The 16,300-nt window shown below is 34.9% G+C and overlaps 1 protein-coding gene across 2 annotated transcripts in view; it reads right to left on the bottom strand.

The window, feature by feature from the left end:
- LOC123681349 (dorsal-ventral patterning protein Sog) overlaps positions 1-10,347 on the bottom strand; it is a 95,330-nt gene extending 84,983 nt beyond the window's left edge. Inside the window, exon 1 of one of the 2 annotated variants that reach the window (XM_045619714.1) lies at positions 10,158-10,347. The gene's annotated coding sequence lies outside the window, so the exon portion shown is untranslated. The remainder of the gene's footprint in view (positions 1-10,157) is intronic. The other variant, XM_045619713.1, reaches the window with a different exon arrangement.
- Between the last annotated feature and the right edge of the window lie 5,953 nt (positions 10,348-16,300).

Here is a 16,300-nt window from a genome sequence, read left to right as displayed (position 1 = left end):
AAACAAAATGCGACAATTCTTCAAAATTTCAAGCGGATCACACCATCAGAATCGTAAAGAATTCTGGAAATGAATAGGTCGGGTTAAGACTTTGAACAAAGTTTCATGTTGATCCACGCAAAAAAAAACTTAACAAAATACATACAAATTATTATCGAAATGAAATACCGAATATTTCTGTAACAGATTGGATTAGATTAAAATTTATTCTGCAAAATAAATAAAATAATTAGCCAAATCTCAAGGAGATCCCTCCTAGATAAATTAAATATCAATCATGACATTATAATAAATAACATCTCATATACAGGATGTTCCATTATAGACACTGTTAAGATTAAGCGTTGAAATTTTCGAATTTTTTTCCATTCATTATCATAAAGCTCTATCAGAGCTGCGTGTTCAAACAGAAAAATAAAACAATATCCACAAATTTTTCAGAATTAACCACAATTGTTTCGCCAACACTGTACTTCTTCGTGTTGATTTTACATTTCGATATCAGTCGAACCTGAATTGAATATTGAAATATAATATTGAAAAATTATAGAAATTAAGTTCATTTTATACCATTTGAAATTCTTAGTTTTATTTTAAAAGAAAAATCTTGTAAAAAATGTAATTCTTTGAATTAGGTACTTGACTAAAAGATCTATCTATTATAATATAATATAAATATAAAAAGATGAAAACATGAAAAATGTCTTATTATTAATACAACTCCAGTCGGAATCAATTCTCACCTACTCAAAAAGGTTATAATTATTTGATGACGAAGTGACAAAGTTCTGTTCAACAAATAAAAGCTTCGAGCTCGAGGTATACCGTTTTTAGAGGGAGTTGCCATCAATAACAATTTTATTGGCTGATTCCGGTCACTTTCCTGAGAAATATCCGAGTAATTTTCGAATGCAATATTGGTAATTTTTCTCTTACCTTCACTTACCTACACAGGTTTATGGGACTATAGTTCATAGTTCTGGTCACGTACGTCTGAAGGATGGTTGTTGACTTCAATAAACAGTAGCGGTCGAAGTGACTTTTATCCTCAGTCAACAATAAAATTGTCATAAGGGGAGTGAGCTTAAGATATTTATGGTTTAACAGGTTTCCTGGAGTTTAAGCATTCATATACGAGAGTAATTATTCATAAAATAATAAAAACATCTTCAGTTTGTTAAACTTGCATTTCAGTAACAGTAAAGTGAACTTAACGCCTAAAATCGAGAATTTGCTGGATTTTGAAATTTATCTGCAAAAAAAATTCACAGCTCTCTCACTCACTCCATTGATTTCGGTCTTGGGCTGTTGCAATCTGACATCGATCCAAAATATGAGTACTTATACAGTATATTTAGTTTACAAACGGTATGACGTCATGGATCCTGAATCATAGATGCCAAATGTATTGAAATCAGGCAATTCCTAAATTTTGTGTTATTAACCCTTTGGTATGTAGCCAATCTATTTATTTTGATTGTTCGTATTCATTTTAATCTTAGCCAAAATTAGTTTTGGTTGTTTTTAATTTGATGTTCGTCTGCTATACTCATGTCATGTCATCGGTATTTATATAAATTATTAATTTCATAAGAATTTGAATGAATCATAATTAATCTTCCAGTATACAATGAAACGTTCGGAATACAATCTTAGAATCTTGGAATACACTCACCGGCAAAAAAACTCGACTACCTAAAATTTTGCTGAAGTTCGCTGTCCAAGAATTTTCGAAATTTTTCATCGATCTCAATTTTTTCCAAGCCAAATTGAAGATAAATTCTTTGGTATAAAAATAAACTAAATAAAAGTTTTCCAAAATTTTTGATAGTTTATTCATACAGGGTGAAAAAAGTCCAATCTCTCAACACCCTGTGGAGCAGTTATTTGTTGAGTTAACGCTCAGTTTATTACAAAGACCATACTTTTCGCCATCTTTAAGTTTTGATTTCACCTTGATATCTTGATTTCTTTTGTAGATAGGTACACATATTCAAATGAAAGGAATTATTGAGGAACAAGCCGGTACGCCGAGAGGAGCACAGGCCAAATTATTTTTTATTAAAAACGGAGCTATAAATGCTCAACGTTACATACAATACGTTCTTACGTCAGCTGTAGTTCCCTCTGCTCCATTTATTGGAAATGACTCAATAAAAATAATAATAGTGCCTTTATTGTAAGAGAAAAAAAATATATGATATTGGGGCGAAGTCTAGCTTAAGCTACTCCATTCAACCCCAAAATAAAAAAACAAAAAATCCAGAAAAATACTAACAGAAAATAGATAAAAAAACAATAGAGAGCATCCCACATGAAATTAAATAAATATTACGTAACTTCATTGCATTGTAAGTGAAGGAACGCTGAAACATGGCTGAACCAAATCTAGGCAACGCAACGCAAGCCTCTGTCTATGCCTAATGGCAACCTCATGAATATCACGCCTAAAATTAACTTTTCCTTCAAATAGGGAGGACTAGAGGAACTCAAAATTCTTTCTACAGTCATCGTCATCTGATGCCGAAAAATATTCTCGACCCGGAGCCACGCAAGTTGATTCATTTCAACACTTATTCCCCTATCATAAAGGGTGTTTTTTTTACGGCTATAGAACTTTAAATTGCAATAAAACAACGATGGATTATTCGATTGACATGAATTTTATTTATCCGCAAGATAATCTTGTGGCATTACATTTTAAATATGATTTCTGTTATATGACCGCCACGGCTGGCTCGGATGTAGTTCAATCTGGACGTCCAATTTTCGATGACTTTTTCCAACATTTGTGGCCGTATATCGGCAATAACACGGCGAATGTTGTCTTCTAAATGGTCAAGGCTTTGTGGCTTATCCGCATAGACCAATGACTTTACATAGCCCCACAGAAAGTAGTCTAGCGGTGTTAAATCACATGATCTTGGAGGCCAATTCACAGGCGCAAAACGTGAAATTAGGCGGTCACCAAACGTGTCTTTCAATAAATCGATTGTGGCACGAGCTGTGTGACATGTTGCGCCGTCTTGTTGGAACCACAGCTCCTGGACATCATGATTGTTCAATTCAGTAATGAAAGAGTTAGTAATCATGGCTTTATACCGATCACCATTGACTGTAACGTTCTGGCCATCATCGTTTTTGAAGAAATACGGACCAATGATTCCACCAGCCCATAAAGCGCACCAAACAGTCAGTTTTTCTGGATGTAACGGTGTTTCGACATACACTTGAGGATTAGCTTCACTCCAAATACGGCAGTTTTGTTTGTTGACGTAGATATTCAACCAGAAGTGCGCTTCATCGCTAAACAAAATTCGCCTATGAAAATCGGGAACAACGGTAATATCATTTTGGGCCCATTCGACGAATATACGCCTTACTATCTATTCATGATGAATTGCCAAACTAAACTGAGAATGAATCACTTGACAGCTGTTAAATCGGTCGTCATCTTGAACAGTAATGCCAACTTAAAGATATATACCTCGAAAAAAAACACCCGATACTTTCTCAACCAGAAGATGAACCGACAGCACGAGTTCTGTTCCTTCTGTAATATATACCTTGAAACAGAATCAAGACAAGGATAAAATATTGTCAATCCATAGTTCAACTTGGACAACACTAATGACCCACAGAGGTACTTTCGCGAGGAGAAGTCCAAAAAATGTATCTGCCAATATAATTGACGCAATGCAAGAAAGGACTTCTTCAATAGTAATCTGCATCTTCCCTAAATCTCAGCTGACAATCATAAATGATGCCAAGGTTCCTGCAATAAGTAGAAGATGGAATTTTCTCACGACCCATATTTACTTCAACCTCAACAGAAAGCGTTCTGGGGAAGAAAGGTATGTGGAAACATTTTTTCACATTTATTTTCAAATTATTTGACTGACAATAGCACATTATTGCTGACAAATCTCCGTTTAACTGATCAACAGCACGCAATAAAATCAATAAAAATAGGTGGAAACGAATTTAACTACTTTATACATATCCGAAATATAAATTAAAAATAGTAATGGACCGAGAATGGGGCCCTGCGGAACTGCTGAGGTTATTGGACAAATATCTGAAAAGGTGTCACGCAATCTGACACATTGGTATCTTCCAAAAAGGTAGGACTCAAAAAACCTCAGGGCTGTTCCGTCAAAACCGAAATAGGTAGATTATGGTCCAAGGTATCAAACGCCTTTGCGAAATCTAATAGTACAAGAATGGTAGCATAACCCTTATCTAAAGATCGTAATATTCCGTCAGTATACTTCATTTTAATGCACGACAATGTAAGATCGCATGTAGCAAATATTGTTAACCAATATTTGAATGAGGTTGGTATCCAATGATTAGAATGGCCTGCATGTAGCCCGTATCTGAATCCGATTGAATATTTCTGGGATGAAATTCAAAGGAACATTCGTCGTCCTGTCGTCCTATACTACCCGAAACATTTGACGAGCTGCGTTTTGCGTAGCGCAATCTGAATATGACGCAATTCCTCAATATCGCATTATTCGTCGTTTCAATTCGATATCTCGACGATTGTGTGCAATTTATTTCCCCAAGAGGTGGGCATACGGAATATAGAAAAATGCCAATTATGTTTTTTTCGTTCCAAATTACTGTTTAATTAAAACATTTCCAATTAAATTTTGTTCCTAAAACAATTCCAGGCTTTCATTTGAGAACGTGTATCTTCGAAAGGAATTAAGATATCAAGATGAAATGAAAACTGAAAAATGGAAAAAAAGATGATCTTTGTAATAAACTAAGCGTAAGCTCTACAAAATTTCTGAACTCTTCCACAGGGTGTTAAGAAAATGGACTACAAATACATGTTTTTTTCACCTCCCTATAATTAAGCTATCAACATTTTCTGAGAATTTTCCTGGAGTTTGTTATAGTACCAATGAATTTATCTTCAATTTGGCTTAGAAACAATTGAAATCGATGGAAAATTATGAAAGTTATTAGTTCAACGAACTTCAGCAAAATTTTAGGTGGCCGAGTTTTTTTGCCAGTGAGTGTAGTTGTTTCAACATGGTTTTCATATACCTATGTTGAGCTGCATCCAATTTTGCCCAAATTCCCCTCACATTGCCTTTGTCTCGTTGCATTTGTCATTAATATACTCTTCGTTTTGTCACGTGTTCTGAATATTGGGATCCCATCGAAAAAATTTATTTGATTTCAAAATATAACAAGGTTTTTAGATTGAGCATTGACGATAAAGTGGAATTTCAACTCCTAACTACGAATTATAATAATCTTCTTCAAGTTATAACATAGAGCTGAAATAATCGGACACGTAAGTGATTTTAGAAAGTGATGGGGTGAAACAAATAGTGAAAATGTGAGGTACCTGAAATATTCCTCAGAATGGCAATTAACTCAAAATGTGAATATTTTCCCTCTTAAACTTTTTATCGGAAATATAATCAAGATCTTTGTTATAACAAAATAACTGGTAGTATTTTCCATTATAATTCAAATGAGCTGTTTATTCTAATATAAGATAGCAGATTTGCAGAATCTGAGGGTAATCATAATTTGTGAAATGAAATTCTCTTATGAATCTATTATATTTATGATTATCTACATGTAGTGTATTCAATTTGGAATAATGAAAGTGACAAGGGTAAGTTTATGAATACTTTTAAGTGCAAATGTGTTATAAATTTATGCGATTACATATTCCAAATTTAGGTTGTCACCTTTAGCAATTTGTTACCGAATGAAGAGAACTTAGAATTCAATTAGAAGTTATCACCTGGAGTATTTATCATTCATATTGAAATCGGACCAATTAGTGGTACCCAGCGCATTCGCCATTTCACACCTGTTTGATGAATAATAATTACCTAATCACTAAATAATATGGAATTAATTTTAAGTGTCTTCGCAAGCTTTTTGAGTCTATAAATAAGAACAGAATGAATATACTGTCAAATAATATTAGGTATTTCGCTTGTTAGCTCGAATGGGTGCGATACCTACATTAATAGCGCAAGACATTAATAACAAGAAGAATCAACATAAAAAAATGTTGCAAGAGAAAAGATAATGATTAAATGTATTTAAGAAAATACTTCACTAGGAAATCATAATCATTAATTTAAATTATTATCAATTTTTATTGATTATATTAACAAAAACACAGAAAAATTACAGATTTCAGAATAGGCGTACTACTTTGCTTCCGCCGTTTTTTTTTCCGAAATTCGAGGCTTTATTGTGAAAAACTAGTTATTCATTTATGATTCAAAGTATTGTCAATCACTGGCCTTTACTTTATCCTTCTCCTATCTTTCGGGCAGCGTACGAATCCCGCGTTGAAAAAACTGGTCATCTTTTGAAGCGATCCACGTATCGATCCAATTTTTCACTCCTTCATAAGACCGGAAGTGTTACCCATTTTAACATTTCCATGTATGTCTTGACCACTTTCACAACATGGGGTCGAGCATTGTTATGCTGTTAAATCACTTTATCATGTCTTCCATCGTATTGCAGCCGTCTGTCTTTCAATGCTAGGCTCAAACGCATTAATTGTGTTCGATAACGATCAGCTGTGATTGTTTTAGTCGGTTTTAGCAACTCATAATACACTACGCCGAACTGGTCCCACCAAACACTGAGCCGTCGACGTGGAAGCATGGCCGGGATATCCCCATAAATTTCTGCGCTTGAGATTATCGTAATGAACCCATATTTGTCTCCAGTCATCCAGTCACAATGCGATGCAGAAATTCTTTTCATCTTTGCCAACACTTCTCGGCTTCAACTCGTACGGCACACAATTTCCTTGTTTATGAATAATTCCCATGACTTTCATGAGTTTTGAAATAGCTTGTTGCGTCACTCCCAATGATCCAGTCAATTCCTGTTGCGTTTGACACAAGTCTTTATCAAATAATGCCTCCAATTTTGCATTTTCGAAAGCCTTCTCTCTTCCACCGCCATGCTGGTATTCGACGTCAAAATCACCGTTCTTGAAGCGTTGAAACCCCTCTCAGAACTTTCTTTCACTAATACCGGCCTCACCATAGGTATTTGAGAGCATTCAATGAGGTTAAGCCGTAGATTTCTTCATATCAAAGCAGAAAATTAAAACCTCTCATAAATGACGAGAACTTGGCTCGTGAGCTGACATGTTTGATCGAGAATAACCTTTTGAGGCAGACACAAATCGACTAATATTTCGATGGCGTTATGTTCACAAATACCTTAGCTTATTGTATGATATCTACGATCTATTTATTCCGACTACCTATTACCGCTACAGCCATCTATTGCAAAACGTCGGAAGCAAAGTTGTACAATTAATACTTACGATTAAAAAAAAATTCTGAAAAAATACATTCACATTGGTCCAATATTGGCGACGTATTTTAATGTTAATTTCTGTTCAATAAATTTTATTACTCCTATGATAATGAAGTCATTCGACTGTAATATTGAAACAGAAACATATCCCAATAATTTTCCCTGTACTCTAATATTACATCATATATGAAGGTAAAACAATGAAAGTGACATAGTTTGTATGCACATACCTGCCCATATTGAAGTCGTGAAACTTTTTTCTTGAATCGAATTCATTTCTCATGATTTGGTTATAACACCGGTTTTTTCTATGATTGTATGACGTAGAACAAATGCATACTGTAATGCATTATTTCACAACGACCGTATAAATCAGAATATCTATGCATGTATAAAAGCGAACGACAATGCTTTTAGTTTGAGTAATAAATAATAAATCTAATGATTGCGTTGAAATCGCTCATCTAGAAACATTTTGGAATATTTTAGAGTGCACGTGCAATGTGACGAATTGAAATATTTTTGATATTCCATTCAACGAGAGTGCAGATAAAGAACTAATATGAAAATTTACTACAAGAATAAGATTTGCTACAGAAATAATATTATTTGTGAATTTTTAATATACAGAAATATTGAATAGATCGGTAGTTATAAAGCACATTGCTTTTCTTACCATTTTCCATTCATATTGAACATCAAATCAAGAAAGAAACATTTTCAAAGTATCTAGGATCAACCTGAATATATGATAGAAAACAAATACATATCAGGACTGACCTTGTTTTATCTTCTTCGTCTAGAAGTGATAACTGTTCCTTCAGGGATACTTTCACTTCCAAAGGAAAATTTATTTCATTTGAAATAAAGCAATTTTTTTTTGAGAACTGCTATATTATAAACAAGCAATTTTTTAAAATTTCAATATGTTCACTCTCCCGCGTTTTTTTTTTCGGCTACTGCATTTCGGAAACTTTCATTACATCCAGAAGGAACTGTTTAAATTTTAATCTTTTTTGGTTGAACATAGATAATATAGCAAGCAGTAAATGAAATTGAAATTTGTAGAAAAAAAAACGAAGGGTTTACAATTTTTTTCGATAAATTTGTTAATATTATCTATACACTCCCCAACACTTCTCGGCATTGATGCAATAAGATCAATAAAAAAAGGTCTATTTCTTCTTCAGGGATACTATCCCCTACTTCATTCATGTCTTAGAGCCCTGGCAACTTGAGGTCGGCCATTATCTTACTGAAATATTCAATTTTCGAGCCGGTTAAGGTAAGGGAGAACATATGGCTCCACTATTTCTTGAAGGTAACGCAGCGCTGTCCTGTTACTTCGATTAAAAATTTAAGGTGACCTACTTGCATGTGCAATAGCACCCCATACCATAACGCTGACTGTCCGGTGTACATGACGCTCAACATCAAACTGAGGTTCACATATTTCTCTCTGACGTTGTCTAACCCTTCTTGTTGGCCATCATGTGTACCCAAGAAGAATTGAGATTCATCAGAAAATACGACCTGATGCCATTCCACATTCCAATGTTGACGTTCTCTGCACCACTGTAATCGTTGCCGGCGATGCTCAACCGTCAGAGGTAAAACAAGATGGGGTCGATAATGCTGCAGTCCAAAAGAACTTATCCGGCGGTAAACCATTCGGACAGTTACAGGATGGCCTTGTTCTCCTAACCACTCATCAGCCAAAGATCCAGTTGTCGCAAATCGATCTTTAATGGCCATAAGTCTTAGACGTCGATCTTGAACTTCATTTGTGCCCCTTCGACGTCCGGTGCCTACTCTTCTTCAATTTTGGGCATTATCAAACCACGCTCGACAACATCTCATAACAGTAGTTGGATTTCTGTTCATACGGTAAGCGATTTCTCGAAATGATAATCCCGCTTCCCGTAGACCAATAATTTGACCTCTTTCAAATTTACTTATCTGGCGATAAATTGCGCGTACACATGCTCTAGGTATTTTAACAACAACTAAACATCGAGTTTCTATGCTAGTTTTTTGTAAAATTTGAAGAACTTACCAAAAACGACTAGAATATTCAAGTAACAAAAATTGTTTACATTAAAAAACCTTCACGATTTTTTTCTCCAAATTCGATCATTCACTCCTTGTATACTATCTATGTTTTAATGTAAAGAATTCAAAATTTAAACACCCTTCTGGGTGTTGCAGTTTCTTTTTGAGTGGATTCAAAATCTGGATCACTTTTCACAACAATTTATGTTGACAAACTCATTTGATAGTTTATGTGATAACAAAATGGTTGCGAATCAAGAGGAACTCTCATCCGGAATTTCAAAGTTGGCTGAGGATATTAAATCTAATATAATACCAAAAAAATTGCAAGAAAATTGCAACCACAGGTAGCAACTGATAAAACGGGGTGTGTTTCAATCTTGAAATGCATTTGCACGCTATTTAGTTCATAGAACAAGAATTATGATCAATAAAAAATAAAAAAGCATTGAAATTTAATTGTCAAATTGTTCTTAAAAGTAGGTAAGTTCGCAGTTTAATAATAGAATTCTTGATATTCAGTGAATTTGAAAACTGATTCTCTATTCCGTTATCAACTTTATCCAGGTAACATTTTTCATTTGGAAATCGTTGATAATAATTTTCACAGACATCGATGGTTAGAGCATCGATAACAAAACATAGACGATGAATGTCCCATTTCTAATACGAGAACATAGTCGCAAATATGAAGAAACAATATAAATTCTTGATTATGATAAAACACGAACTCCATAAATTCGTTAGATAGATAACTTATTGAAACCACTTACTAGCTAGCCTTGTCCTCGGAAATTTCCATTGTAGCGAACGTAAAACGAAGAAGAAGAAGATTATTGTCCTCTAGTGTGTTACGACCGTGTAAATCCTTCGATTAACCGACTCGAATTTCTTACTCATCCAATAAGTCTGCGGCAATTCAGAGGCAATTTGGGCCGGGCCTCAAACCTCACAGGCTGTTTCTAAGCGGCAATATGTTCGCGAATTATTAAGCTTCATGTGATGCGGATCATTCGACGATACGCTATTCGAAATGGAGCTAATAGATTGCGCTATTATAGAAATAGTGATGATGTCATGTGAATTTGTTCAAAACTGTCCCTTTATTGTTCTAACTCAATTCAAATGCAGTTAAAAATACACATTAAGTCAACTCGGAACAATGCAGTTTTATCTGATATGTTAAATCTGGGGTATTCATAAAAATAACACTTAATTATGATTTGCATAAAACGATTAATTATCCGTCGTCAATGGCAATTATATCGACCATATGCAATTGTTTTTAATTGAGAAATTGCATTTCTTGGCGATACACTTGGCTGATGGCATGATTCATTTCTGTAAACGGATTAATCAATCATCTCAATGGGTCATTATTCATTCCCACACTTTGCCTTTGCAAAAATTCAGCTCAGACGCGAATTTTGGGAAGGAACTACTCCTTAGGGATACCTCCATCCAATTTCAAAATCGCTGCAAATTTTTTCTCCATTTCAGTATCGTAATGAATTCATTACAGTACTAAAAACAGTGCTGTAATGAACTCATTACACCATTGTTTTCAGTTATATTTTCGTTTAGTGGTTGTCAACACTGACTTCCGATTCAAATTTCAACATACTTCAATTGTCAATATACATACCGAAAATGATTTGGATATAGTGAAACGATTTGCAACTTTCTTCGTAATTTCTCTTAATTCTGGTGTTGTTAAATCGATTTCATCAGAAGTAATTCACGAATTTAATGCGTAATTATAAATTATTTCCAAATTCGAAACGTACGATTCAAATTCAAATTCGTAACAGTCACTCCAACTGCCGAGAAACAATACAAGTCACTAGGATGTATAATATGAATTTTTCATTGTATTTCGACAATTTTTCACAAAACTTGACTGAAATAGAAAAAATATCATCTAATACTCGTTGCAAAACGCACTTCCAACACTCATGCGTTCAAAAACTCGCACCTTCCTCGCTTGTTTTAGAATTTCGCATTCGTGTTCAAAGAAAATCATCTTTTGAGCGTTCGTCATTTATGCGTCTATTGGAAACTGAAGAATATTTTTACAGTATGTCCTGAATTGGAGGTAAAAACAAAAATGGGAGAATACTCGAATCATTTTAAGCAAGAATTCCGTTGAATACTGGCCCGCAAACGCTTTGTTTAAGATTTCATCATGGGATACTCTAATTTTCATTGCAAATCTACAGAGTGATATTTTGCTGGAACAGTCCTCGCTTGATTCCTTCAGAATATTTTTGTGGTGGAGCACTAGTAGTTCAGAAAAATGTAGGAGAAACTTTGGTTTAGTACTTCACCTCTAGTTTGTTATAGTTTTGTCGTATCTGCCGCCGATTGAGAAAAAATTTCAAACAATTCTCTAGTAATCCTCAATCTGATGATTCGACAAAGCTTCTTGATGTAGGGCTACTATTCTAGTCCGGTCAATCTGAGAAATTGGATGATCCGGCATTTTCCATGGGAATATTCTCAATAATATATTTCGTTATTCGCTGAAAACTGATTAACTTCGAATACACCTGTATTCTACTGAACAATATACATTTTTCGATGGTTTATTGTTTTAATTTAAGTGATAAGATAGTGAAGATTTCACTCACAAAAAATTGTTGTTGTTGTTGTTGTTGTAGAAGGTTGATAGGGAGGGGGCCAAAACTTTTGACGATGTGTGTATTGACGTTATTGCTTGAACTTGATCCCCGCGCATCATTGTGTGCCCTTATTAACTCTTTTTTCATTAGATACCCAATAACCCATACACTATATACAGGTATCATATGGGATATTATTGATTATACCAACCTTCAAACGATACGTGTCAAAATTTGACAGCAGTCCGACCAATAGTTTGTGAGATATTGTGTTGTGAGTGAAGCTACTTTGTGTTGTGTGAAAAATGGGTGCCACGCGAGCTCACAATCGATCAAAAGCAACAACGTGTTGATGATTCTGGGCAGTGTTTGAAGCTGTTTAATTGCAATAAACCTGAATTTTTGCGTCGATATGTGACAATGGATGATTCATGGCTCCATCATTTCACTCCGGAGTCCAATCGACAGTTAGCTGAGTGGAATGCACACGATGAACCGAATCCAAAGCGACGAAAAACACAACAATCAGCTGGCAAGGTTATGGCATCAGTATTATGGAATGCGCAAGGTATAATATTCATTGATTACCTTCAAAAGTGCCAGACCATCAATAGCGATTATTATATAGCATTATTGGATCGTTTAAAGGATGAAATCGCCCCCATTTGTAGAACACAAAAGTACTATTTCATCGAGACAATGCGGCGTGTCACAAATCAATGAAAACAATGGCAAAATTGCATGAATTGGGCTTCGAATTGCTTCTGCATCCACCGTATCCGCCAGATCTGGACCCAGCGACTTTTTCCTGTTCTCAGACCTCAAAAGAATGCTCGCTGGAAAGAAATTTAGCGCCAATGAAGAAGTAATCGCCGAAACTGAGGCCTATTTGGAAGAGAAAGACAAATCGTACTACAAAATTGGTATCGAAGAGTTGGAAGATCGCTATAATCGCTGTATCGCCCTCGAAGGCAACTATGTTGAATAATAATTTTGCCAAAAAAATGTGTTTTACTATGGTAGACCGGGGACTTTTCGATTGGCCTGTTACCTGCTAACCAACAGCAGCAAAATAAGTCTCAATTACCCATATCCATCTCATTATTTATACAGGCAAAGCCGCGCTGATGCCGAAAGCGGTAACAATAAAAAGTTCGTTACACAATCAAATTGTGTCATCCGTATTCTGATCAATCGGAATGCGTCAATACAAAATATTTACGCTCATTAGCTTATTTACGACTAATAACTCGATTAAGCTATTACCATATCAGACATAAAACATTGGCGATTGATTCGTTTTTATTGAAAACGAATGAAAAATGGGCACAAGCCACAGGCCGAGTATTTATCGTAATGTGAAAATAATCGAAATCATCGCCAGAAGAACTGTTTGCACATAAATCACGGTTTGTTATTATTGAATATCTTGTCGTGAATTAGAAATAAATGGGTATTGGCGCCGTTTGGTGTGAAAACGCCAAACAAAACAGCATATGTGTCTGCGCTATGTGTGTATATTTTTGCGGTGGAGATAACGAAGTGATTTTGATGTTTAATTGAAAATTTACGACGAATGTAGAAAAGTCTGATCGAATTTGCAAATACGGGTTACTATGAGACCGACCTAAATACCATATTCGGCGATTAATCTGAGGATTATTGAAATCAAGTACTTATTGCAAATTTTATACAATAATTGTTCTAAACTTAGAGGATCACTCCTCTTATAGGAATATGATAACATAGTTATTTCGTCTTAATTTTTCAGGACTATCGAACAAAATACCTCCACTCAAAAAAATTATAAGTACTTAATTTCAATATACCAACCACCCACAGAAAAATTGAGAGAAATTTATTAAAAAGTTTCCCTGGTGTTGGTAAATACAAAAAAACTTTAAATTAATGTATACGTATACCTTATTTTATGGCTGACAAGGAACAAAAAATTTTTACAATTCGAAATAGTAGAAATAGCTCACTGAAAGTATCTCGGCAACTATTCTCATCATTTACGGGAGGTTTTAATTTTTTGCAATAATATGAAGAAATCTGAGCTGAAACTTATCGAATGCTCCCAAATACCTATGGCGAGGCCACTATTAGTGGAAGAACGTGTCGAGAGTGGTTTCAACGCTTCAAGAACGCTGATTTCGAAGACCAGCGGTGGAAGAGAGAAGGTTTTCGAAGATGCAGAATATTACTTAATCAAGACTCGTGTCCAACGCAACAAGTATTGGCAGGATCATTGGGAGTGACGCAACAAGCCATTTCAAAACACCTGAAAGTCATGGGAATGATTCAGAAACAAGGAAATTGGGTGCTCCACGAGTTGAAGCCGAGAGATGTTGAACGACGTTTGTTTGCTTGTAAACAACTACTTGCAATGTAAAGACGGAAGGGATTCCTGCATAGAATTGTGACTGGAGAAATGGGTTCATTACGATAATCCCAAGCGCAGAATATCATGAAGATATACCGGTCATGCTTCCACGTCGATGACCAAACTGATTATTCACGCTTCCAATGTCATGCTGAGTATTTGGTGGGATCAGCTCGGCGAAGTGTAATATGAGTTGTAAAAACCGACTGAAACACAGGCAAACGTTATCGAATGCATATAATGCGTTTGAGCTGAGCATTGAGCTGAGCACTTCTACTTTTATGAAATATGAAATTGGATCGATTCGTAGATCACTTCAAAAGAAGACCAGTTTTTTCAACGCGGGATTCTTATGCTGCCCGAAAAATGGTAGAAAGTAATGGCCAGCGATGGACAATACTATGGAATCATCAATATATAACTTTTTCTTTACAATAAAGCCTTGAATTTTGAAAAAAAGAGGCGGAAGCAAAGTTGTACGGCTATGTTTAAGACTTAGAGAAAAATCCCCCTAGCTCTTTTTTCGAAATTCTTAGATATCTTGATTCGTTCTCGAGATACAGGACGTTTCTGGAAAATGAATTTTTCAAATATTTCGGTATATCTTGGTTTCTGTTCGAGATTTTCAAAAGTTGTAAGCGTTTATTTCAGTAGGTAGTTTTTATGGTTCATATGATACTCACAACAGATCATAGAAATCAATTACTATTTTAGAGATATAGACGAGAGTTGGTGTTAAATGGGACGACCTATATTTTTCAAGGCAGTTTTCAGATTTGTCGAAAACTATTGCGTTTTCGATTTTTCAAAAATGTCAATCGTTTCGAACTTATTGAGTTTTTCGACTCAATTTTCTGATGGGACACCCTATAAATATCTACGTTTCATTTATTTGGAGATTTGATTCATTTTGTGTTCATTGAAGAACTGCAATCCAGTCATATAGGGTGTCTCATTTAAAAAAAATCAACACTCACCTGGACAATTCAAATTCATCGAAACTAAAAATTTTCAAATAAGAACCTATATTCTTTATTATTTCAATCATTCTACGAAGCTCTCAGGTGAAATTCTGTCAATGTTGAAATGCCAATAATAAGAAAGTGAGGAATGAGTTGCATTGAATTTTGGCAGTGCAGCTCTAAATGATTTCAAATTATTTATTTGAAGAAATATCGATTTCTGATGTCTTCTAATCATATTATAGGTCGCATACAGGGTGATTCAGCGATAACTCTTAAATTATTCATTTTAGGTATGGGGTTTGCTGAAGTAACCTCCACTATTTTTGTTCGTAGAATCGACTGAAATAATAAAAAATGAATAATCTAATTTGAAAATCTTGAGTTTTGATGAGTTTGAGTTGTCCAAGTTCATGATCTTCTTATAAACACCCCGAACATTTTTAGTCCAAACCACAAACATTCTTACAAGACTACGTATTTGCAGAATCGAAAAAGAAAAAAATGTTTCGAAAAAAGCTTTTTCTGCCGAAATATTAAAGAAAAATAAGAGTCCTCATCGCCACCATTTTTTTTATAAGAATCACATTAATTCATGAACCGTTGAGTTTTTACCCAAGGTATGGCATATTGCCGAAATTGTTGTCAAAAAAGCTAACTAATGATATAATAATATATTGGGTGTGCCATTTGAAATAGGAAAGTAGTAGTCTGTTAGGGACAAAGATCATTGTGTCAAACCCCAATATACAAATTTTTAGCTCAAGATTAGGATTCTTCTTCTCTTTCAGCTGTTCACCATCCACTCCTGAATGAAAGCCTCCTCTATACTCTTCCACATTCGTCTATCTCTGGCCTGACTCAGCCAGTTTCTACCTGTTATCTCTCGGATGTCGTCCACCCATCTTCTTTGTGGCCTGCCTCTACTTCTCCTGGTCTCACGAGGT

The sequence above is a fragment of the Harmonia axyridis genome, chromosome 5, assembly GCF_914767665.1.
Source record: "Harmonia axyridis chromosome 5, icHarAxyr1.1, whole genome shotgun sequence".
Classification (NCBI taxonomy): domain Eukaryota; kingdom Metazoa; phylum Arthropoda; class Insecta; order Coleoptera; family Coccinellidae; genus Harmonia; species Harmonia axyridis.
Note: the sequence above shows the minus strand (reverse complement) of the source record. Positions and strands in the feature narration are given on the sequence as shown.